Source organism: Felis catus, chromosome B1, assembly GCF_018350175.1.
Source record: "Felis catus isolate Fca126 chromosome B1, F.catus_Fca126_mat1.0, whole genome shotgun sequence".
Taxonomy (NCBI): domain Eukaryota; kingdom Metazoa; phylum Chordata; class Mammalia; order Carnivora; family Felidae; genus Felis; species Felis catus.
Window position 1 is genome coordinate 154,921,613 of NC_058371.1, and position 25,060 is coordinate 154,946,672.

At 35.4% G+C, this 25,060-nt stretch overlaps 1 protein-coding gene and 1 long non-coding RNA gene across 32 annotated transcripts in view; one reads left to right on the top strand and one right to left on the bottom strand.

The window, feature by feature from the left end:
* The window catches only part of ADGRL3 (adhesion G protein-coupled receptor L3), an 823,449-nt gene that overhangs the window by 196,473 nt on the left and 601,916 nt on the right, over positions 1-25,060 (bottom strand). The window lies entirely within an intron of this gene.
* Positions 1-25,060, top strand: part of LOC109499146 — a 40,303-nt gene that overhangs the window by 1,281 nt on the left and 13,962 nt on the right. For 2 of the 3 annotated variants that reach the window (XR_006597057.1, XR_002156313.3), the window contains exon 2: positions 20,704-20,814. This is a non-coding gene — a long non-coding RNA (uncharacterized LOC109499146). Of the gene's footprint in view, positions 1-15,690; positions 16,216-20,703; positions 20,815-25,060 lie in introns of those variants that run through there. The other variant, XR_006597058.1, reaches the window with a different exon arrangement.

Sequence of the window (25,060 nt, forward strand, 5' to 3'; positions counted from 1 at the left end):
CCATAGTTCATTTGAATTTCATTAGTTTTTCTCTAATGTCTTTTTTCTGTTCTAGGATCCCATCCAGGAAATCACATTACATTACTTGTCATATCTCCTTAGCTTCTTCTGGACTGAGACACTTTTCCACCCTTTCCTTGTTCTTACAGATGTTAACAATGATCAGTGCTAACATCATCATTGATAATTACATCATATCAAGTGTCTATACTATTAACATGTTTTATCGATGATGGTGTTAGCTTTGATCATCTGAGTGAGGTAGTGTTACCCAAGTTTCTCCCCTTTAAACTTACTTCCTGTTTGTTGTTGTTCTTTCATATTGTATTTTTTGGTAGCAAGTTATTAGGTGTGACTCACACTAAAAGTGTGACAATTAAGCTCCATCTCATTGAGGAGGGAGTATCTACATAAATTGGAATTTGGAATTCTTTTCCACAGGAGATTTGTTTCTCCTGTCCATTTCTTTATTTATTCAGTGGTTCACTTGTATCCGTATGGACTCATAGATATTTATTTTATACTCTGTGATGTAATCCAATGCTATGTTATTTAATCTGTTGCACAAATTGTTTCTGTTTTGGCTATGAAAACTGTTTTGGGTTGGTTGCTTTCTTCTCTTTGGCATATTCCCATCATTTTATTTGTTGAGCACTTCCTTACTCTCTAGTACTACAAGATTCTCCAGGCTCATTTTCATATTTTCTGCCCAGCCCCAGACTCAGACATTTTTCCAAGGAGCCTAGTTCCCCCTTTTTTTAAAATATGAAATTTATTGTCAAATTGGTTTCCATACAACACCCATCCTAGTTCCTTTTATTGGAGAATTCTGTTAGAAACCAAGACGTGGGTGCTGGATGTTTTTTTTTATTTTTTACTTTGACTTCAATTTTGTGAGGAAGGTACGGACCAGTGAAATCTCTGGATGTCCTCCATTACAAAGCAATCACTCCTTCTAATGAATATGAATACAATATTCACATACATACATACTTCTACAAATAAAGAGGCAATAAATTCCCAGATATAATGGCTTAAATATGCAAAGATAGAAGATTTCTTAGAAAATATACCAAACCATATCTGAAAATGATAATTATAATGCATCAACACCCATCACTACCCAAAAAGTTAGATATATTTTCAATGTCAAGCAATAGATCTACTAAATACAGGCCTCAGAAGGGTCTATAAATAAAAACAACTATGTTCGTTATAGGTCATACTTCCCACATCTGGCTCTTTCTTGTTGAGTTTTACAAACGAACCTATCCCTTGAGACTATGATTGAGGATACTGGAAAATAAGAATAAATCTCAAATACATATAAATATCAGTGTAGGAACGCAAATCATGTAAAGAGAAACTGCTTCAGTAGGTGGGTCAGAGGCAGAGGACAAAACGTGCTTCTGTAGTGTCTGTAGGAGAAAAATGCATTTTAACATAATTAAAGTAATAATAATACTTTATAGACAGAGAGTGTATTTAAATTCTTCCAAGTATTTTCGTAGTCATTATGCTGAAGCCAAAACTGAAATTGTGTAGTAAAATATAAGAAAATTAGCAAATGACGGGGCAGTAGTTCAGTCTGGTTTATTGCTTTTGTTTGCTTCACACTGTGAAAGCTTACTGATGGTTTGGGAGATAAAAATAGAGTAATAATATTCCACTCTCCTCAGAAATCAAATGGTGGCATGAAAAAAAAAAAACTGGTCTTGTCCTCAGTAACTGGCACAGAGCTCTGAAAACCCTTGGAATTTTTCAAGCGGATAGAGTGTCTTTTATTATGCATTAAAAATCTTTCTAGCATACCTGAGTTTGTGCTAATGAGGTGACTCAGGGTGGATACCCAAGATAGCTTCAGGAGGAAGCTGGTTAACAGAAAGACCGAATACATGATTAGAGTGGATGTTTTAGTCTCATCCACCAACCTCCTGGGAGGGGAGCAGGGTCTGGAAACTGGGTTGTAAAAACTCTTGAACAACAGGATTCGAGAGCTTCTGGGTTAGTAAACACAGTGATATGCCAGGAGAGTTGTACACTCAGAGAGGGAGGAACCCACCCCCTCCCCATACACTGCCTTATAAAATACGTCCATTTGGCTGTTCTTGAGGTGTGCCCTTATATTAAAGCTGTGGTCATAACTGGAGAATTTTCTTGAGTTCAAAGCTCTATGAGCTTCGTTTTACCTAATTACTGAAACTGAACTTGTAGTCAGCTGGGCAGAAGTAGCCTGGGCACCCACTTGTGCCTGGCGTCAGAGGCGTGGACAGTTGGCATGGCCTGAGTCTCAAACCTGTGTGGTCTGCTCTTATTCTGGGAGTTAGTATCAGAACTGAATTGAATTGTTGTAAACCCAGGTAGTATCAGAAAACACCACATACAAACAATATGGAAACAGACCTTAAATAAATGACAATATTTATTAAGGATACAGCATTCAGTCCCATTAAGTTCCATTAAGACTTTCTTTTTTTAGTGCCTTCAATTCAGTAATAAGAAATACAAAAACAAACCAAAGAACTACGAACTATTGTTATTATTTTGAAATTACAACTGAGAACTTTTTTTTAAACATAATATTAGGCACTGGTAGCATTCTAAATATATTTTTAGTCAAAAGAAGGAAGTAGCAAACTGAGAGAGAAATACTAGGGATACTTTTTTTCACAGAAATTAAAAAGGAAAAAGCACGATCATGGGATATGGATCGTTAGCCACTTAGGAGATTGGGCAGTTATGATGCAGTTATGATGCTACAAAAACTTTAAACTTTAAATGGAATGTTAAAATACTGCATGCTTCCAAACTCTGAGAATTTGAAGGAGGCCATTTTATAAATAAATATAAAAGCAGGGAGTAAATCCTAAGGAAGCTCTTGAAAAGACCGCATAGCTAACTGCCTAGAACAGTGGTTCCCAAATGCCAGCCCAGGAACACATACCAATCCATTTCAATTTTTACCAGAACTCAAAACAACATCCTTATTCTGAGATTGTGACCTTTATTCTCCCTTTCCCCAGTAAGAAAAGGTCCAGTACAGGTTCTAATATATTCTTTATATATATATATATATACATATATATATGTATATATATATATACACACACACACATATATATATAACACGTATATATATATATACACATATATACAAATATATACATATGTAAATATATATACATACATATGTACATATATATACACTTGCATACTTATATATACATACTTACATATATAAGAATATATATATAATTATTATCCTTACTTGGCAAAAGTAAAAACTGGTCAATCTTGTGTTTCTTATCCCTTTTTTGTGTATACATATATTTACTTGGTTAAGTTTTACGGGTACAAGAAGTCTCCTTTAGGGACTTTAGGGCCTGTAATTGTTAGCATTATTTGGGTGAGTTGTGCCAAGGATAGTAACAGATTAAGAAACAAGGCTGGAGCACAGAGTTGGATTTAAAACAATCCGCAGTGCATTTCTTAAAGTTACTTAAGAACAGGCAAATGTCTGTGAGGACTGTTGGTGGCTGTGGTCATCACTGACTGTAGAAAAGGGGTTATTACCACAAGAAGGTGCAATCTTGACTTAGACCATTGACGGTGGGGACCTAAGGGGAAAAGTGCGAGGGTGATTAAGAGGATGTTTGTTCCAAGCTTGCATTAAAAATCACTGCCATTCTAGTGAGAGACATTAACTCATTGTTCAGTAGATATTAGACTGCACATGTATTACGTCTATGTTAGTTCGGTCTGGTTTATTGCTTTTGTTTGCTTCACTCATTTTGTGAAAACCACTTGAGGGCATTAATACTTGTTAAATAAATATTGAAAACTTTAAGGCAAGGGATTTCCATAAATTCACTTATTAGCTTTGCAATTTGGGACAAGTTATATTCTCTGGGCTTCAGTTATGCTTTGCCTGCAAAACGGAGACAAATAGTGCCTACTGAATAAAGTTGCTCTAACAATGTAAAAAAAGGGTACTTAAAAAAAAGTGCACACAGTGCGGCCTGGCACATGCCCCATAGTTAATAAATATTAGTAACACGAGTCGGCAATAGCAGTAGTAGTGTTAGGGTCAGGATCAGAGGAATAAATGGGCTTTGATTATAAAAAAAAAATTCCTAAAATGTTTGTTAACAAAGCAAATTCTCTTTCACCATCACAAACCTAAAGAATAAGAACCTCTGAGATGGGTACTGGAATCTCCATACCAGATAATTCTTATGCATATTAAAATGTGAAAACCATCTTAAATAGATACTGGTTTACATTTATTCTACAGGTTTACATTTCTTTTAAAAACATATTAATTGCTTGAGGCAATCAGTGAGAACCAGAGTATTAAATTTTGCCCCCAAGAGTCCAGACTATAGACATTGTGCTAACCAAGGAGCACAGAGAAGGATAAGGTGCAGATGGGGACACACTTCTAGGGCACAAAAGAAGTTTCTTCCATAGCTGGTGATGATCAAAAGAAGGGAGTTAAATGCATTTTTTAAAAGCAGGAAGTTGAATTCTAAAACTGGATTCTTTTGTGGAAAAATATACCTTCCCAGCAGTTCCAAACATTTTGAGACTTGATTCAAAGATTTTCCATATTTAATTGTACACATTCTAACTAAATGTACTAAGCAGACTAAATAAACTATGACATCTGTACTCCAAAAACAGGTTTTTTTATGATACTAAACGATGCATCAATGTAATATCTACGCTAACTAGGCAGAGTTTAGAAAGACAAACTTCCACATTTTTAATCTTAAAAAAAAAATCTGTTCTAACAAGGAAATGAAAACAATAATATGACCACCCTCAAATTTGTTATTTTTCATCCTGGAAGCTTCCCAACATGTAAACTTTAAGACCTAAACTTTAAATTGTTTCAGAAAAACTTAAACACTAACAATATATATTTTAACTATGACCTTTTTTTCTCCATAAACACACACATAACTACATAATCAGTTCTGGACGAACTGAAAGTTATGCTGATCTTTTTTTCTAGGTGTATGGCAAAACAAGTCTTCACCATGTTGTATGGTGACAATGTCATTTAGATCTAAAAGGTAAATCTATTGCATCCATTATTTTCTACCCAAAACACATAAATTATTTCACATATCATTGAAGAAGTTGATTCTATTTAATATCTCAAAAAGGAAAACAATCTTCAAAATATAATTTCAGGGAACACCAGTTTAGAGTGATATCCTTTTTTCCCCCCTAAGTTTGTTTGTTTGTTTGTTTGTTTATTTATTTATTTATTTATTTATTTTTTTAAGAAGGAAGGAAGGACGGGAGGGAGGGAGGAGGGAAGGAAGGAAGGAAGATGTATTTTTTTTAAATTTTTTTTCAACGTTTTTTATTTGTTTTTTATTTATTTTTGGGACAGAGAGAGACAGAGCATGAACGGGGGAGGGGCAGAGAGAGAGGGAGACACAGAATCGGAAACAGGCTCCAGGCTCTGAGCCATCATCAGCCCAGAGCCCGACGCGGGGCTCGAACTCCCGGACCGTGAGATCGTGACCTGGATGAAGTCGGACGCTTAACCGACTGTGCCACCCAGGCGCCCCTAAGTTTATTTATTTTGAGAGAAAGAGAGTTCACGTGAGTGGGGGAGGGGCAGAGAGAGAGAATCCCAAACAGGCTCTGTTCTGTCAACGCAGAGTCCAACGTGGGGCTGGATCCCACAAACCATGAGATCATGACCTGAGCAGAAATACACAGTTGGACACTTAACCGACTGAGCCACCCAGGTGCCCCATAGTGATATTCTTAACAAAATCTCTACCAGAGTTACTCTGTATAACTGTCCCCTACAAATGACACTCAAATGCATGAAACCAAGAACCTTAATTTGTTAATCACACTATAGGTACTTAATAAATGCTCCTGAAATGAATACATATCTCTTTCTGAGCTATACATACCTGCTCACTTAAGTGACTACTAAGGATTTTCATAATTTTTCTGCATAATATGACTTTTATATAAATCACTGTATTTCAAAATAAATAAAACTTGGATATTAAAACAATATATGTGATAAAAATAGTAGATACACAAGATAGAATTACATCTTTTAGAGTAATAGATATGAACTATTTAATTCAAATTTCCTTTTTTACGCTGAATGATTAAAAATGCCATTGACTCACTTTTTAGTTCACTTTCATTATTAAGAAATGTGGTTTGTTTGGGTTTTTTTTCCAGTAAGGTAATGCCTTCGGGGAGATGATTCCATTTGGGGACAGAATTTCCTTTTTTAAGTGTTTATTTATTTATTTTGAGAGAGAGAGAGAGAGAGAGAGAGAGAGAGAGAGAGAGAATGCATGCATAAGCAGGGGGAGGGACAAAGAGAGAGGAGAGATTCCCAAGCAGTCTCTGAGGTGTAGGCACAGAGCCAGATGCTGGGACTCAATCCCAGGAATGAACCCTGAGATCATGACCTGAGCAGAAACCAAGAGTCTGTTGCTTAACTGACTGAACCACCCAGGTGCCCGAGGACAGAATTTTCAGTAGTAGTATATCTTCATAGTGATTTATAAATTTGCTTTATCTAAAGTTATTTTTTTGTCTTTTCCCCTTTGTTGCACTATATTTTTCACTTAATTACAATCTTTTGTGACATGGAAGATATTTAATGCTGCTATAAAGAAGTCACAGACTTGGGGCACCTGGGTGGCACAGTCGGTTAAGCGTCCGACTTCAGCCAGGTCACGATCTCGCGGTCCGTGAGTTTGAGCCCCGCGTCAGGCTCCGGGCTGATGGCTCAGAGCTTGGAGCCTGTTTCCGATTCTGTGTCTCCCTCTCTCTCTGCCCCTCCCCCGTTCATGCTCTGTCTCTCTCTGTCCCAAAAATAAATAAAAAACGTTGAAAAAAAAATTAAAAAAAAAAAAGAAGTCACAGACTTAACCCAAATAGATTATCCACTTTACGGGTAAAATGCTGAGGGAAAACAAACAAACAAACAAAAGGTGTCTAGAGAGATTCCAGAGAACCAGTGCTGTTATGCTGACATTTTATCTGTCATTAGCAATATGCTTTTTTCTTTCACAGTCTGAAAATCTTTGGCCTAGAACAAAATTAGGCAAAGGATCTAAAATGAATGCTGAGTATTTAGTTAGTTACTCAAGTTAAGTTTGTCATCTCACTAAGGATGGTACAAGAAGCTAAAGTCATAGCGGAACCCATTCTAGTGTTTTTATTTCACTGATGATAAGTTTGTGTTAAATGGAATAATAGCATTTAAAACTAGAACAAGAAACTTGATTACTTAATTCTTCTAGGATTTAGTGTCTATACATATAAAATGGAAGAAAAAATAGCTCAGAACTATTATAAGTATAAAAGGAGAAACAAACACGAGGTGCTTAGCAGAGTGCATAAGGCCCATGGTGTGTCCTCAATAAATATTAGCGAATGTGAACTGACCATCACAATGTTCTGAATTAAGGAGTTCCTCTGCTCACCATTTTCATCCAGACCTGTATCAGATGACAGTACATATCTATTAGGAGTTCAGATTCTGATGTCCACAAAAGGAGAAAGTAGGAAAATACAATAATGCTGAAAATCTGCCTGAATATGCTATATTATGCCATACAACTCAAGTGGATATTTTTAAGTCAGTCTGCTTGCAAAAGCATTGTTTACATGTAATGTGTTTATACTTAAAATACCCAAGGCAATGTTTACTGGAATATGAAAATATTTTAAGCAGTCCTCAAATTAAGAATAAACTAAATGTGTTTAGTTATGTTGATTGCATTTTCTCTTTGTTTGTAAGAAATGAAGTCACAGCTGGCATTTAGATATTAAATGAATATAATATCTATGAGAAAGAATTGGAAATTTAACCCAAAGAGAATTAAAATCAGAGACAAGGAACAGAAGATACAGAACTATCTTTAAAGGCTACATATAACTTCTATGTAAAATGGATAAGAAAACCTTCCAAAAGTGCTGCACAGAGACTGTTTATTGGGGTTACATAGCAGCTGACATGCCAGCTTTTGCTCATTGAATGAAGGGGGATCCAGTGTTTGCACCACATCTCACAAAAATTATATAAAACATCACTGTCATCACAGAAAAGTAGAAAACACATTGGAATCTATCTTAATGATACAGAGAGCTTCAGCACTAAGCGAAGCTTGGTAATAAAGAGAGCAGTCAGCATTTAGAAGTTTGTGCCCTAAGGAAGCAATACTTCATTGGTAATGCAATCTTAAAAAAAATATTGAATTTAAAGTGAAATTTGAGCATTTCTATGGGCAGAATGGGATTTTCACAAATTGTAGTAAGGGCCTTAATAAAGAAAGTGACATACATTTTCATCTTTTTGTGAGAAATGAAAAAAAAATAATAAAAACAAAACAAAATAATCAATAGAACTTACAGCAGAAACAAGGAATCCAGACCAATTTAAAATGAATAATATTTTTAAAGCAGTGGCTAAGACATTTCACTAGAAGAAAACTGGTTATTACCATCATAAACTTCACTGTGTATTGCTAAGAGCTTAACTTACTAGAATGTTTATACTATACTTCCTCTTTATCCAAGACGATTCAGTAATTATGAACTATTTAGACAGTTACATAAAGCAGACCTTTAGTGATATGGACAGAAATATGAATACACTGGAGCTCTCTTCACCACCTTCTGCCATGATCTAGATGCCTGTGACATCAGTAGCATGTCTCAGAAAATCCTCAATGTATTTTGATTTTTCTCTTATTTGTATGCAGGAGAATTGTTGAAACAGTAGTCATAGGATGCTAAATTAAGCTTTTAAAAAGTATGATCATTTAATTAGTTTCTCCTTGCATGAGGTAATACTATTAAAATTATCAACATAGGAGTAAGAACTACTATTATCTCATTCCCAAAACTAGTTATAATATATCGAAAAAAATTTTGGATACATGGTATTATGGTTTGAAATGTGTCTTCCAAAAAGAGCTTGGTTAAAGTCTTAAAGTTGGTACCTATAAGTGTACAAAATAGCATCTTGTCAGATACAATCAAGTTAAGATATGGTCAAACTGAAGTTGGGTGGGCCATAAACCCATATCCTGGTGTGCAAAGACAGACAGAGGAAAGGTAGCCATGTGAAGATGGAGGCAGAAATGGGAACTACACTGATACAAGCCAAGGAACTCTTGAGGCTACCAGAAGCTTGAAGAAGCAAGGAAGGATCTCTTCCTAAAGACTTTGGAAAGATCATGGTCCAGCTGTTACTTTGACTTTGAACCTCTAGCCTTCAAAATTATGGAGAGAATAAATTTCTATTGTTTGAAGCCACTAAAATATAGAGTGCTTTGTTACAGCAGCCCTAGGAAACTAATATACATGGTTTCAGAATTAAAAATAAGAACTACTATAACTCAGTACCAAAAATAGGACTGGTTTTATAAGATAAAATTTTAGATATAGGACTTAATTAAAACATTAGAACATTCTGCCTTTCTTCTATCACTGTTTAAATATATATGTGTATATATATATATATACATACACATACATATTTACTTTATTTATTTTCATTTAATATAAATTCCTACTTGGGACTTTTCTTTTAAGATTTTATTTTTAGTAAGCACTATACCCAATGTGGGGCTGGAACCTACAACTCCAAAATCAAGAGGTACATGATCCACTGACTGAGCCACCCAGGCAACCCCTTGACTTGGGACTTTTAAGCAACGGAATTCTATGATAAAAATTTAACAAATCTTCACAAAAAAAGTGTAATATCAACTTTCATACCATACACACACACACACACACACACACACACACACAGTACCTCCCCCTTGAGTTGGCAAACTTTTTTTTTTTTTTAATGGTTCTACAGAGTTGGTAAGATTCTGGGTAAAGCTCTGTCTGCTTCCCCATACAGAGCTGCTTAGATTATAAATTGGTATTATATTTCTGCAAAACAATTATCGATGAACATTTAAAAAGGTATTATGGCATTTTGCTATTGTTTAATTTAGACATTTCATTACTTAAAAATTTTGTCTAAGGACACAATCATGGATGTTTACAAAAAATATAATCATGCAGTCTGCAATAATATTTATGGCAGTGCTATTTATAACATGAACTAATTGGAATTATCCTGTGTCCCATAATATTAGATTGGTTGAATACATTATATTATACCCCTACAAATAAAATATTATAACAACATGAATAATTTTGTAGAAAAACATTTATTGATGTGGACAGTTTTTCCATGACCTATTTTGAAGTTGATAAAATAGGTTGCAAAACAGAATGTACAATAGTGTTCCCTGTATAAATAGAACAGAAGGCTAGGTAGCTATAAAATAAGATAATAATATCAGTAACTTCTGGGAAATGGGTATACAAGTAATTTTGAATTTTATTCTTTTTTTTAATATGCTTTACATGAGTATGTGTATTGTTTTTTTAATTGTTTAATGTTTGATTACTTTTGAGAGAGAGAGAGTGAGAGAGTGAGCAGGGAAGGGCAGAAGAGAGGGAGACACAGAATCTGAAGCAGGCTCCAGGCTCTGAGGTGTCAGCAGAGAGCCTGACGCGGGGCTCAAACTCACGAACCATGAAATCATGACCTGAGCTCAAGTCGGATGCTTAACCAACTGAGTCCCCCAGGTGCCCTGAAGCATGTATATGTTTTTAATTAAAAAGTAAGACTTTATGTAAATATAAAATTTCACAAAGAATAAAGGATAAAAAAATGTTATGCCAATAAATGCTGTGAAAGCATACTTAAGACTACACATCAATAGAATAGTACTGGTGGAGACAATTGCTGACAAAGTTGGTTTACCTGCCATCATGTAAATATCTACATTGTCTCAGTTTAAATATGTTACTAGATCCCTCTAATCTCTTCCGATTTTCCCCCAAATTGCCATATTTCCCAGGAAGCTACTGATTTTTATCATTAAAGGTTCATAATACTACTGAGCCAATTCTGGGTTACTAAACAGTGCACAGCGGAGTGATAATTGTTAATAAAAGAGAAGAGAGAAAGATAATGAGAGACCTGACCACTTTTCACGAATAGGCTCTTGATTGTCCAAAAAGGAAGAGGTAAGGTGGTGTTCCAAGAGATTTTATGCCTCAAAGAAAATTAAAATGCAAAGAAAATACCAAAACACAAAATTATAATAAAGCTGTTTGTCATACATATTATAATGTATTCGATGACTGAGCTTATCCACATAAAAATTTTAAAATAAATATAAAGTGGAAAGCTGGCTTTCTTAAAGAAAAATCTCTTCCTTCTTTCCTACTGTCTGTCATTCCTTTTTCTCTCCTAATTTTTAATGGGCTGCTACAGTGTGACCATTAGTCTAGACACACAAATCCCCTGCAGGAACAAACAGTTCAGTTGTCTTTGGCTGACATGTCAACAATAATTGCACAGTGTGTGGTTAAGTGTTAAAGAGAGATAAATACATGGTAGCACGAGAGAAAGAGGAAGCTGGTCAGAGAAGGGAAAGAAAACAGCCCAAAAGCAGTGAGTGCGGTTTGAGTCTGTTGGAATAACACGAAGTGAAGAGAGTCTGCAAAAAGGCAAAGGTAGTTGGAATAGATATGAAGGCTACATAAAGGCAGTATTTAAAGCAGTTCAAACCACAAAACAGTGAGTTTAATGCCAGCACTCACTTTTAGACAGTCTTTTCCTAATTTAGAGAGGAAAAAAAAGTAAATATATATAGTTAGTTTTTATTCTCAAACCTCTTTTGACTGCTACTTTTGTTTTACTGACAGTGACTGCTATCAGTAAAACTAGCACAAGAATAAAGGAAACAAAGATGAAATAGAAAACACAAAAATATATACAGTTTTCACATTTGTTATGCATTTTTGAGAGGCAGAGTTCCTCGTAAACGTGATATAGGCACAGTCTACTCGTGAAACTGTTATTGGATCTTATGCTAGAGTATAAAAGATGAAGTTTCTCTGTTAGTGACAGAAAATCCAACATAACAAATGGCTAATGCGAGGGATCATTTTATTTCTCTCTCTAAAAACAGGTCTCTGGGCTGGTATGGAAGCAGGCATCTTCTATCATGTTCTTTACTTTTCCTTAATACATAAGGGTCTATTTTGTGATCCATAATGGCTGCTGTAGCATACTGCAACCAGCCCATAGGAAGAATAAAAAAGGGAGGGAGAATGACACCTTTATTCAAGAACAGTTCCAGAAAGTTGCACATATCATTTCCATTTATGTGTTATTGGTTAAGACATACCTTAGCTGCAAGACAAAATCTCTTTACTCCCAGTAGTCAGGAGTCCGGCTAAAAATGAAGGCTCCGTTATCACAGAAGAAAGGGCAAACAGATACTAGTGGGCATCTAGCTAGGTGTCTGTGCTACATGGATTTTGCATCTCTATAAGTTTGTATCTACACATTAAGAAACAACATTGACTTTGACCCACTTTCTAAAAGTGAAAGAAATTAAACCATTTTATAGCATGAAAGGTAAATCTGTTTCTCTGTCTCTGTTCTATTACACCCTTCCCACCTAGACCCACATTTTGAAAGATTTACTCCCCTGGTTCTCTTTATTCCCTTGTCCATTTAAATCACTCAATACTTGTACAGAGGGGGTAATTATTATAAGAATTGTAAGTTGCTCTTTTTTCTTTTCTTGCACATATTTCCTCATAGCCTACTACTGAAAGCAATTTATAATAGCCCTTTTAGGATCAGCACTGGAACACCTGTTTCCAATCTCCAATGTATAAACTACATCTTCAATGCAGACCACATGCAATCATGATGAGAAGCATCTATTTAACTGATCTATTTAAGAAAATGATACCAAAGTCATCAGCTACTGAAAACAGTAAATGATGCATCCTCATACAAAACCCAAGCTGCTTTTGAGTAGAGTTATATAGACTCATCCTCTAGCCTTAGGATTATGATAAAATTGATGGATTTTATTCATCTGAATCTGAAATCAATACATTAATAAGGTTTTGGTTTTCTAAATGATATGGTAGGTTTTTTTTTTTTTTTGAACCGCATACACCTGAGAAGATGGCTCTTTGGCCAGATGCTTTTTTCTCCTGCAGGAGAAAGTCCACAAGTGTCTTTGTGCCTGCGTAACCAAGTATAAAAGAAAACCAGCTCACTGGCCTTTTCAATCAACCAGTCACTTAAATCTAACCTCTGAACGTACCAAAGCAGAATGATGAAGACTTACAGCTTTTAGAGATATCCCTTTTTTTGTTTAAAAAGTAGGTATCTTGTAGATCAAAAAATCCATTAGACAATAACAGAATATAAACTTGATTATATACTTAACTAGGTAGAAAAATTCACAGGAAACAAACAAAAACAGGGTGGGGGAGAATGGAGGGAATTTTAAAAAACACTCCTAGCCAAAATACAATTTTCTTAGCCATCTGTAAACCTTTACCTTAGTTCTCTCACATGAATAATATTTTAACTTATATAATTTATTTTCACATTTCTCCATGAGATACTGCTTTTGGTATTTAAAGTTCTCAACTATACAGTGCTTTTCACTAGTACCTTTTTTACATCTCTGTGTTATGAAATTCTGCACACATAGAAATACAGATTTAAATTTGGCTTTGGGAGTTTGCCATTTCATAAAATTTTCCCTTAGGAGTTTCAGCTAATTAAACAAATGATTGCAAAATACCCACAGCGTCAACTTTTCTGGCTCTTACAACTGACTCAAGCCCAATTTCAGTCATCTATCTCTATGTATGCCTGCTTCTCCCCATGCCCCACACCCTCCCACTACAAGTACTTACTACAATAACAACGTGTGCCAAGGTAAGAGTGAAGTTTAGGCAGCAAGGAATTAAAAACTTTCAAGAAAACATCAGGCACCTACACTTAACTTCAGTATTCATACAGGCATGCAGCAATGGAAATCATTTTCTCCTCATGGTAATTTATTTTACTCTATGCGACAAAAATTTTTCTTCCATTCTACAATTTTGAAATTATCTCATGGGTTGAATTATTTCATGGCTGTGTTCCTTCTCCTCAAAAACACTGTGTCCTTCTTGTGTGACATATTCTTTGAAACAAATCTGTCTTGCCCTTACAGGGAGGCAGAATTTGCCACCCCAAAATGTCCCACTTTGGCACGTGGATTATTTCCAGTTTAAGTCAGTCAAGACCTAGCAGACTCAAGAAAACCTTGCACCTCTCCTTTGAGTACCTAATAGAATTTAGATAGGGGGCCTGTCCAGAAAGACGGCTAATACCAGAGGTAATTTTTTATCTGAAAGACCTTTCTGTTTGGCAAGACAAACATCTAATTAATAAACATAGACTCTTCTCATCACCTTGTGAATTACCCTCTCCCCATTGAAGTCGCAGGCCTCCAGCTCAATCCTTAGTTCAGGAGGTATATAAGCCTCAACTGACTGATTTGCCCTTGAGTTTCATATCTTTGGAGTTCCCGTACAAATAAAATTGAATTTGCTTTTCTCTTGTTAATCTGTCTTATATCAAATTATTGATGAAATCAGCCAATAAATCCAGAAGGGGAGAAGGGAAAGTTTTTCTGCCCTTATACCTTCTTTAACTTCTTGTTCTCATTTCCATTTTCAAAATCTCTTCAACTATGTGCTGCTGATGTAAAGTTTTAGGTCAATTACAATGAGCAGTTAGCCGAAAAGGTATGGAAAATAGACACTTCAAAACGAATTTCTTTAATGGCACAAGCTACTGTGATTTTGACTTGAAAATCACCTGAGAATATTTGTAAGGCCTAAGGATGTATATGGAAATTTAAGAAACTACATAATTTATATGCAAATATATAAGTGAGCCTCCAGCTTATTGGAAAGTCCTGGTGGGAACCAGTAATTTTTAGTTATGCCTAAGGAATTTCATACTTTGAATTTTCAAATATTCAAGGTTTAAACTAGGATTTTTAGTGTTGTCATGGTTGTTTTTGATTAGGCAAAATGAGAGACAGAAAAAGGAGAAAGACCTAGAATATAGAAAGTAAGAGGTGAAGAAAGACAAGGGGCAGGGCCAGGGCTGGCAGGCCAGCTAATGGCTTGTCTTTCAGAAGAATGTCAGATATTTGACTTTAAAAACCTATCCAATGTAAATTTTTAGTTTACACTGGTAACAGACACCTGGAATTTAGTTATTACTGTCCCTAGAGATTAGAGGAAGTTCAAGGAGGAAATCTTCATTAGACTTGAAATAGAAAAAGAGGACAGAGGGAAGGAAACAATTCTAAAAGATAAAATTTAAACCCAAACAAACAAACAAACAAACAAACCGCAAACAACTTCTGGTCCTATCAATGAAGAGGGAAACTTTGTCTTAAGTATCATATTTTGGTAGATTGTCCAGAAGTAGCAGTAATTCTTTCAACCCTTTCCTTCTTCCAAATTCAGATGCAAACTCATGAACTTGGGCTATTTCCCAAATTATCTGACTCATTCTTTTAGGGGAAAATTCTCATTTCAAGAGGGGACAGTGGGGCACCTAACAAATAACAGCAAACACCTTTATCATAACCTCCCAAAGGCCCCAGCACAGTAACTAGTAAAATAAACACTGAAAAAGAGAAAAGTGAAAATAGAGAAGTTCATTCATGTTTGGCCAGTTAAAGGTCATATGTGGAGATGCTGAATGATTTAGAAGAGTGAGCTCACACTTAGACTCCCAAAAGGGTATACTCCAGATGTGTTATTACCACTCACGAACTGTTAGACCTTCCCTTTCCCTAATCTGTTAAAACGCATGACAACAGGCCCCAAATTGAGTCGTTTTGCTAAGCCTCATTATTACCAAACCAAGACTTAATTACAGTTTTGGCTCTCCCAGAAATGGAACCTTGAACTGGTGAAAACAGGAAGTGGCTTGGTCAGCACTAGGTAGGTATGTGGTCTGATAGGTCTGATAGGCCCCTACCATCCCCTGTAAGGAAAGTAACCTTGCAGTCAGTATCCAACCTGCTTTTTTTTCCCCTAGAATAGCAGTCCCCTCCCCTTACCTGCATTTTCTCTTTGTGCAGTTTCAGTTATTCATAGTCAACTGTGGGTCAGAAGCAGATGATCCTCTTTCAGAACCATCTGAAAGTCAGTAGTAGCCTAATACCACATCACAATGCCTACCTCATTCACCTCACTTTCTGTCATCAGGTAGCCATTTTATCATCTCACATCATCATAAGCAGGGTGAGTAAAGTACAATAAGATATTTTGAAAGACAGACCACATTTATATAACTTTTATTACCGTATGTTATACTTGTCCTATATTTTTTTAAGTTTTTTTATTTTGTGAGAAAGAGAGAGAGAGAGAGAGAGAGAGAGAGAGAGAGAGAGAGAGAGAGAGAATCAAGTGGGGGAGGGGCAGAGAGAGAATCCCCAGCAGACTCTGCACTGTCAGTGAGGAGCCTGATGTGGGGCTCCAACCCATGAACGGTGCAATCATGACCTGAGCCGAAATCGGACGCTTAACCAACTGAGCTACCCAGGTGCCCTTGTTCTATTTTATTATTAGTTGCTGTTAATCTTTTACTGTGTCTAATTTATACATTAACCTTTACCACAGGTATGTATAGGAAAAATATAGTACACATAGTGTTTCCTACTACCCACGGTTTTAAGCATCTGCTGGGGGAACTACTGTGTAATTTTCTTGTTCCTTTTCCCTTCCGCTCATAAAAATCTGTCATTTTGTATAGCTCCTTGGTGTTCCTTTCTATCTGCTCGATTAGAGCAGTTGCTTAAGTAAACTCTTATTTTTTTAAAAAAATAATGCCTCAGTTTATCTTTTCACCTATGTAAATAGAAATTTATATCATTTCATGTATGTTTGTGAAAACTAAATGACACCACTAGTTAAAAGTTAATTCCTTTAAATAAAAAAGGTAACATCATTCTATGATATTACGTGAGAACCTAGATTTGCCTTTTTTTTTTTTTTGGCAGACTATAATCTTTCATGTTTTATCTCCAGAACCTATAACTGAATCAAAAGCAACCAACTAACTAAAAGAACCAGATACACTATGGCAATGAAAAAGTTACCATGAGAATAATTTTTCTCATTAGTTAATTCAAGTACCACAGTATAACTACGAACTTTAGTCATATAAAAACCAAGAATACCGTGGGTAGCAGCACACATTTTAAAACTACCACAAAAGTATGAGAGTTTTCAATACTGTAGCACACACCTTCTTCCTGCTCCACTCCCCCACCACACCCTACTTACGAAGTTTCTTTAAAGAAAATCACTCTCTCAACACAACTCTTCATATTAAGTGATGGTGAAGATCACTTTTGTGTTAGTCTCACTAGGATTCAACTCAGATTTTTAAAAAGATTGTTTCCATCTGCTTTAGGCACTTAGACATAGAAATGAATGAGAGTTTATAGACAGAGCCATTTAGTTCTCATTAGATTGAACCAATCCTTTTATCTCTTCTACAATAAAATATAACAAAAGGAAGTAATCAAATGAATCAGCATCTTCAGTCTTACTCTTAAAGATAAAGGACACAGACCTTTTTCACTTTCAAGCAGAGAAGTCATAGTTTTTCTTGTGATAAGATTTCAGTCATTAACATAATACAGCTGATGATTTTTCAATTTTTCTACTTAAGATGTGATTGATATACATATTTATATATTAGATATCTTTATCTATAGTTAACCAAATTAACTCAATTTACATGTTCCTATGCAGTTTTAGTTTACTCCATGTAAATAAAATTTGAAGTTTCAACAAATAGGAGAATGGTCTTGAGTTTTACCTGCTTGACAATCTTATATTAAACAGAATCCTCAATAACACAAATGCTTCACCACCATGAAAAATTCTATAAAAATTTCCTGTTTATTTCTAAGTTTCCTTTTTTATAGAGCTAGGTTTACATTGCTTCTGGTAAGTCATTTCAAACCACTGTAAACACACTCTTAAAATAGCTCTGCATTTTCAGAACTACTCACGAGGTTTCTTCATTTTAAATTTGATATTTATCTTTATATATAATGAGATGGTCAAAGCGGTTCATGAACACTTCTTTCCCCCTGTGATGAAATCCAGAAAGTGTAATTATTACTAAAAATCATCACAATGTGGTTTATATTTAGTTTCAGCTTCAGGTCTGGGTAATGTGACCCATTGTGATGAGAATCTGATGAGAAACAAACTTTATCAACAACCACAACAAACAACACAGTTCTAAACCTTACTCCTGACTGCATATAAGTATCTGACAAATGGAATTCAACTCACTTCTTTTAACTCTGAAATAACAATGCAAGGCCATCCCCCTGAAATCCTGTCTCTGGGAAATAAGGCATAATTACTGATAACAGTGTGTGTGATCTTGGCTGTTTAGAAGGCTATCTTAATTTTAATTTTTAGGTTGTTTCCTAAGACATACTAGTATTTTGCTACTTTTGTCATATCTTTTACTCACTACAAAAACAGTATTACTGTTTACAATCTTTTCCAGAGTCGTGGCTCTAACACATAATAGTTCTGGATAAGCGACCTCATCTTCTCTAAGCCTCAGTTTCTTATTTGTATAATGAAGATGATGATACCTACTTTCCCAAGTTTCCATGAGAATTAGATATAACCAAATGAAGCACCAAACACTGTACCAGGCTTAAAATTGCCATTCAGCCAGTGGTGACCTTTCTGGTTCTTATTTTATTTGCTAATGACATTTCTAATGATGTTTCCTAAGTCTTGGATTTCAATTTTTCTTCTATTATTCAGTGTTACTCCTATAGTTACAGTTGGACAGAAGCTGAGTGAAAGTCATATTTTAAATTACATGTTTATAAAGGCAAAGATTTCACATGACCGAATAAATGGAAATCATTACCTTTTTTTCTAATTGATAATGTATTAGAAAAGTTCCACAGAAGTGAATTTGTTTCATAATAAATACTGTTGTTTTAAAGCAAAATGTTAATAAGTGCTATAATAAGCATTCATGAATAACATTGTTATTCAAGGAAAAATATTAGCATACGGAAGACATTTGGGTTTTACATTTCTCTTGACTTTAAATTATGGTACTTCAGATTCATATAGTTTTAGAAATGAACAATGTCCTGAATATCACACATTCAGGATCTGATTGGTAAAAGGAACAAAAGACTATAAAGTTTCATTTAATCATGTAACACTAATGATTTAAACATGTAGCACTACTCCAAATCATACAAGAAAAAAGAAAAACTCCAGTGGATTTTATAAAGGAAACAATGCACTTAAATGGTTTCCACTTGGCTCTATGACTTTAATGATGCCAAGGTCCAAATTATTTGTGTAGCAGATACGACTTGAACAGCACATACAACAATGAGTTTATATAGTTTGATAGAATCTTGTTATAAAACATTTTTCTCAGGGATCACAGGATTTCGAAACTTTAATGTATGAATAGTTTTTCTACTCTAGAAAATAAACAGATCAAGTCACTTAACCTATATGAAACATAAAAAAGAATAAATCAATAGTAAAAGTATAAATTCTCAATTATGGCATTTTTCTTTAGATATTATTTAATCAATTTCTGCAAAGAAATCCATTATTCCCAAATCCCAGCAGTTTAATGGATATGATTACAATAATGGTCCTAATTATACCCAAGAGGGAAAAGGAAGCTGCTTACATTTTGGAATTACTCCATTTCTTACTGAACTGAAGGTAATTTACATCTAGTTGCCCTATAGCTTAAAAGAGATGCTATATCTCAAAGTTTGCTATTAAATTCATCAAAAATTTATTGGATGACTAGTGTTCAAGGTAAGATATGTAAATATCATTATTTATAGTCTTTTCATTGTGACCATACACACCCTAAATAAATTATAGTTGACCCTTGAACAATGGTTTTGAACTACATAGCTCTAGTGATATACAGATTTTTTTTGATACAGTACTGTAAATGTATTTTCCTTATGACTTTCTTAGTCACATTTTCTTTTCTCTAACTTACTTTATTATAAGAATATACTGTATAATACATATACAAAATATGAGTTAATTTTTTATATTATTGGTAAGGTTTCTAGTCAATAGTAGATGATTAGTAGTTCAATTTTGGGGAAGTCAAAAGTTACATGTGGATACTTGACTGGGGGGGTGGGGGGGGATTGGTGGCCCTAACCCCTGTGTTGTTTGAGGGTCAACTGTATAATTGGACCACAGGTTTCTTCCATGATGCTGATTGCAAATGACTGCTATGGTATTTTCCACTCTGTGCTGTTTCATTAAAGAAAAAAAAAATTAAAAAGATTTTCACCTTTAATAATAACATCTTCTCTTATTAAACACTTAAAATATTTTAAAGTACATTTTCTTGCATTTGCTTTATCACTTAGCAGGGGTTAAGCCCAATATCAGGGTCTATGATAACTGAAACTACTCACATGGTTTTCAAATACCATAAACATAGGTAGAACAAAAAGGCAGTATTTACCACTGCACAATTTTAGTATGAACCAAGTGCCCTTGAAAGAATTATGCTAGTTTCCAAACAAAATCTCAGTGGAACCCATATTTTTCCTACCACTTATATAACATGATATATGCTTCTATTCCCAATTTAGTCTTGGCAAAACCAGTAACAAATAAAATGAATTTGAGGGTAAGTTTACAAATAAATGTGTATTTTTTTCTTTTATTTTCTAGATGGTAATATCCCTGAATGGTTTTTACTTTACACAGAAGAACAATCAAGGTCTTGCCTGCAGACACCGCAGAAACTATATGTGCCTCTACATAAAGCTGATGCTCAGAAAGGTAAGAAAAACAATGATTCTAAACCAGTCAAGTGATTATAAAAAAACAAGTTTTCCAATAAGGTTCCAGATGAACAAGCTAGATATCTGATGTGGCAGATCCAATGAAGCCGTGAGAAAAAATAGATGTAAGATAATGGGAGAAAGGACAGTAATTTACCAGAGGTCCCTGCCAAGTACCAGATTGGTGGTTTAGAACAGGCACTGAGGTCTAGTCAGTGTCTAGTGCTTGAACTGGCTCAGAGCTCTTCTATGTGAAGCTTACTCTGCAGGGTTTGGAATATTTTGCTAGCCAAATGCGACTGGCTGCCAGCTCCCCCCTGATTCTGCTTACACTTGCCCAAGAGTTCAGATCTGTAAATGAGTGCCATCTTGATCCATTCATCTGGGGAGTTTGCATCCCTAAAGAGTCTCAGCTAGAGTAACTTTAAGTCACCTTAGTGTGATTTTTCACCAAATAAATCTGAACAATATTTTCTGGGGTGGTCATTAAAAGATCATCTCCTGTAACCTGAGTACCTTACTGAGCTTTACACTTTACAGTCATTCAAGTCAATGGGATAGTCTATAGACTCATGGGTCTCTTGAGCACTGGCATCTACAGAGTAGAAATCAGAGGCAGTTAGGTCAATGCCAAATACAAATTTATTAGTGCAATTTCATTCTTTCACAGTACCAGAGCTTTGAAATTCTTTAGGATATTAGAAATGAATTCACTGTTATATACCACCTATAGCATTTTCCCCTTATTTCTTCTTGATGACATCTTTCAGTTGTGTAAGACAAACATTCTAAATACATGATTCCTTTAAGCTTCTGACTCCATGGAAGAAGTCAGTCTTCGGCCACAATGCTTCCAGTGCAAGTGGTACCATTCATCACCCTGAAAACCAGAACTGAGTGGAAGACAGCCAGGTCCATAATATTATGACATAGGCAGAAGCTTCTTTTTGGCAGTTCTGGCTGAAGTTCATATAGTAAAAAAAATAATCCTGCTATGGTGTTGGTAGTAAATGTAGATTCATTCTCACACCATCCAACTCTATTATCAGTCTGTTAATATTTTCCTATCTGTAACACTGTTTCCTTCTAATCTGGTAGGTCCAATAGTTTTATTGATTGTTAAATAGTTTTTGAGATTTCCCCCCCAAATAGTGGGTCTTACCACCACCCCAGTGCTAATATCATTATACAGGAGTTGAGACATCTCTAAAGGGAACTTTTTCATAGATAATAATTCATCAGGAATCTAAACAAGAACTGAAGTTCTAAGAGTGATCTTGAAAATAGACACATACACATAGACTGTATGTTCTCACATTCAAAGAAAAGGACCAGAAGATTCTGAAGATGATAGTACAAAACACTGATTTTGCTTTTATTTTTATTTTATAGAGAGCGAGTGTGAGCAGGGGAAAGGAGCAGAGAGAGAGAAAGAGAGAGAGAGAGAGAGAGAGAGAATCACAACCAGGCTCCATGCTCAGCACAGAGTCTGACACGGGGCTCAATCCCACAGCTCTAGGATCATGACCTGAGCCAAAATCAAGAGTTAACTGCTTGGGGCGCCTGGGTGGCGCAGTCGGTTAAGCGTCCGACTTCAGCCAGGTCACGATCTCGTGGTCCGGGAGTTCGAGCCCCGCGTCAGGCTCAGGGCTAATGGCTCAGAGCCTGGAGCCTGTTTCCGATTCTGTGTCTCCCTCTCTCTCTGACCCTCCCCCGTTCATGCTCTGTCTCTCTCTGTCCCCAAAATAAATAAACGTTGAAAAAAAAAATTAAAAAAAAAAAAAAAGAGTCAACTGCTCAACCAACTGAGCCAGCCAGGTGCCCCGGGAGCACTGATGTTAAAATCCTACAAAGTAGTTCCTTTGCTCTTTCTCTCAGCTTCCCTCTCATAAACCTATGCTTCTCTTTTCTTTTCACTATCTGTCCTGTATATATCAGCCTGTTTGATGACAGTGCCACCTGTGAACATATACTTGTTTACGCTGTCCAGCGGAAAAGTTTTTTAATTGTGTTAAAGAACACATATAAAAATTGACTCTTAACCAAATTTTAAACGTATACTACAAAATTTAACTATATGCACATCGTTGTACAACAGATCTCTAGGGAGAAGTTTGTTTGTTTGTTTGTTTCTTCCCTAAAGCACTGTCACTTTACCAAAATCAAACTAAAGTTCTTTAGTAAAGAAAACTGAAAAACTGCACTATTATTTTGGACAGATTGGTACATTCACATACGGAATTTTATATTATATGTGATTCACATTTGCCCTTTTCTCAAATTTGCTAAATATAAACAAATAGTTTTGTATTCTAAAACCCCAAAAGGGTATCGAATTATTTAAATGTGTTTGCAAAAGGAGCCAGCATTAGGAGAAGGAAATTTACAGTGAAAGTGACATGAATGGACCATTCATTTGTATGGCCACTAATTCCATAGGGCAACTGATCATAAATTAAGTGCCTGACATTCAGTAATAGATGATTATATCTGACATAATGAAGTTATAATGGAAGGTGTTCGCACACTGCTTGACTATTAAGTGCCCATTTATTGTCCCTGCACCAGGTGTGATAGTGATAGGCTATACAAATCATCCAGAAGAAATGTCAAAATAGGCTCCTTTGCTGATAAAGCACCACACATGTTTATTAATACAGCAGCTTGTCTTAGAACTGGCCCATCTGCTCATTTAAAACGAATCTTTTTCCTATAAATATTTCAAAGTTAAGAGCATGACCACTCATAATAGTTTTAGAGAAGTAGGAATGGAAAGAGGAGAAAGGCAAACTCAAATAAAATATTCTGCTCTTCCTTTTACCTGAGGTACGTTTAACAGAAGGGGCAGGGAGGTAGTTTTTAATGTGGCATTTGCTTTAGATTAGTGCTGCATGAGTGTAGGCCATTGAACACGGTCCAGGCTCCAGCTGTTGCTGGTGCCAGGTGGGAAATGGCAAATTTCACCAATGTTTTCAAAGTACACATTTCAATAAAGTCCAAAATGAAGTACTCAATTAAGAAATTCTCCAGAGCAGTAGTTCATATGCATTTAAGCTCATCAGAAAATATTTTAGCTGGGTAGATTTTACAAAGAAAAATAATACTACAAATCTTTCTTAGGGGAGGTGATTTTAAAACTCTGAGGGTTTGCTTCTAAGTCCATTTTTTTCTAAGATTTCAACGTCACATTTTTATGTAACAGAAAAAAAAAACAACAGAAGCAAAATGTGAATGTTTACCTCTCTTCTTTTTAAGAAATCACAAGTACAAAGCTAAGACATTTTCCATCTGGTGTTCTGAGTTGTATACTCTTGCTGCGCAGCCTGTATGTTCTTTGTTCTGTCTTCAAGAATGGTTTTATCTAACCAACAAACAAGTGTGCCCTGAGGCACCCCTCTCAAATGAACACACACATTTGAAATGAAGAAGTAAAATCCTTCAAAATAGTGAAACAAAGGAAAGGCATGGACCATTTGGTAACCAGAGGTGGTTTTCGCTCTATAGCCTTGGCTTCATTTATTCATTCATTAAAACCTAAATAAAGTCTGGCAGGCATGCCTTTCAGGTTCCAGGAAAGAACTTTATCAGACTCAGTATCACATAAATCCACTAGTCATACTTTTCTAAATAAATTACATCTTGTGATAACTAACCACCTGGTGACCAAAGGGCCAATTCAATTACTTGTAAAAGGCTAAAGGTCTCAGATACCCTTGAAATTATGTTTTTTACATCTCCCATACACTGAAAGGAAACAACTTCCAATCATGTTTTATGTTACATGTATTTCCAAAAATTGATAATGGGTGATCTTTAGTGTGGATATGAATTACCTCTGTCTTCCAGAACACCATCAATATCCACCCAAATTATCCAAACTGGAAATCAGATAATTATCTCTTATTTCTCTCTCGTATCCAATCACCAAGTCTTATTATGCTTTAACTACAATGTCTAGGAATCTATCGTGTATACTTCCTATTGCTACTGTTTTTTATTTCGCACTTTCAAGAAACCTTTCTTGAAATAACTTACTAATCTCTCTGTTCCCAATCCATCCTATGCATTTTAATCAACATTTCTATGCAAATTATGCCTTCTATGCTTATGTCCTTTGTAGTTTCCCAATGTCTATAGGACACTTAGAAATGCTAGGCTTAGTACACATAAAAATCTACTACAATCTGAGCTATAAGCCCTTTTGCCAGTTTCGTTCTTCGCAGTTCATACCACATCAATTGTGG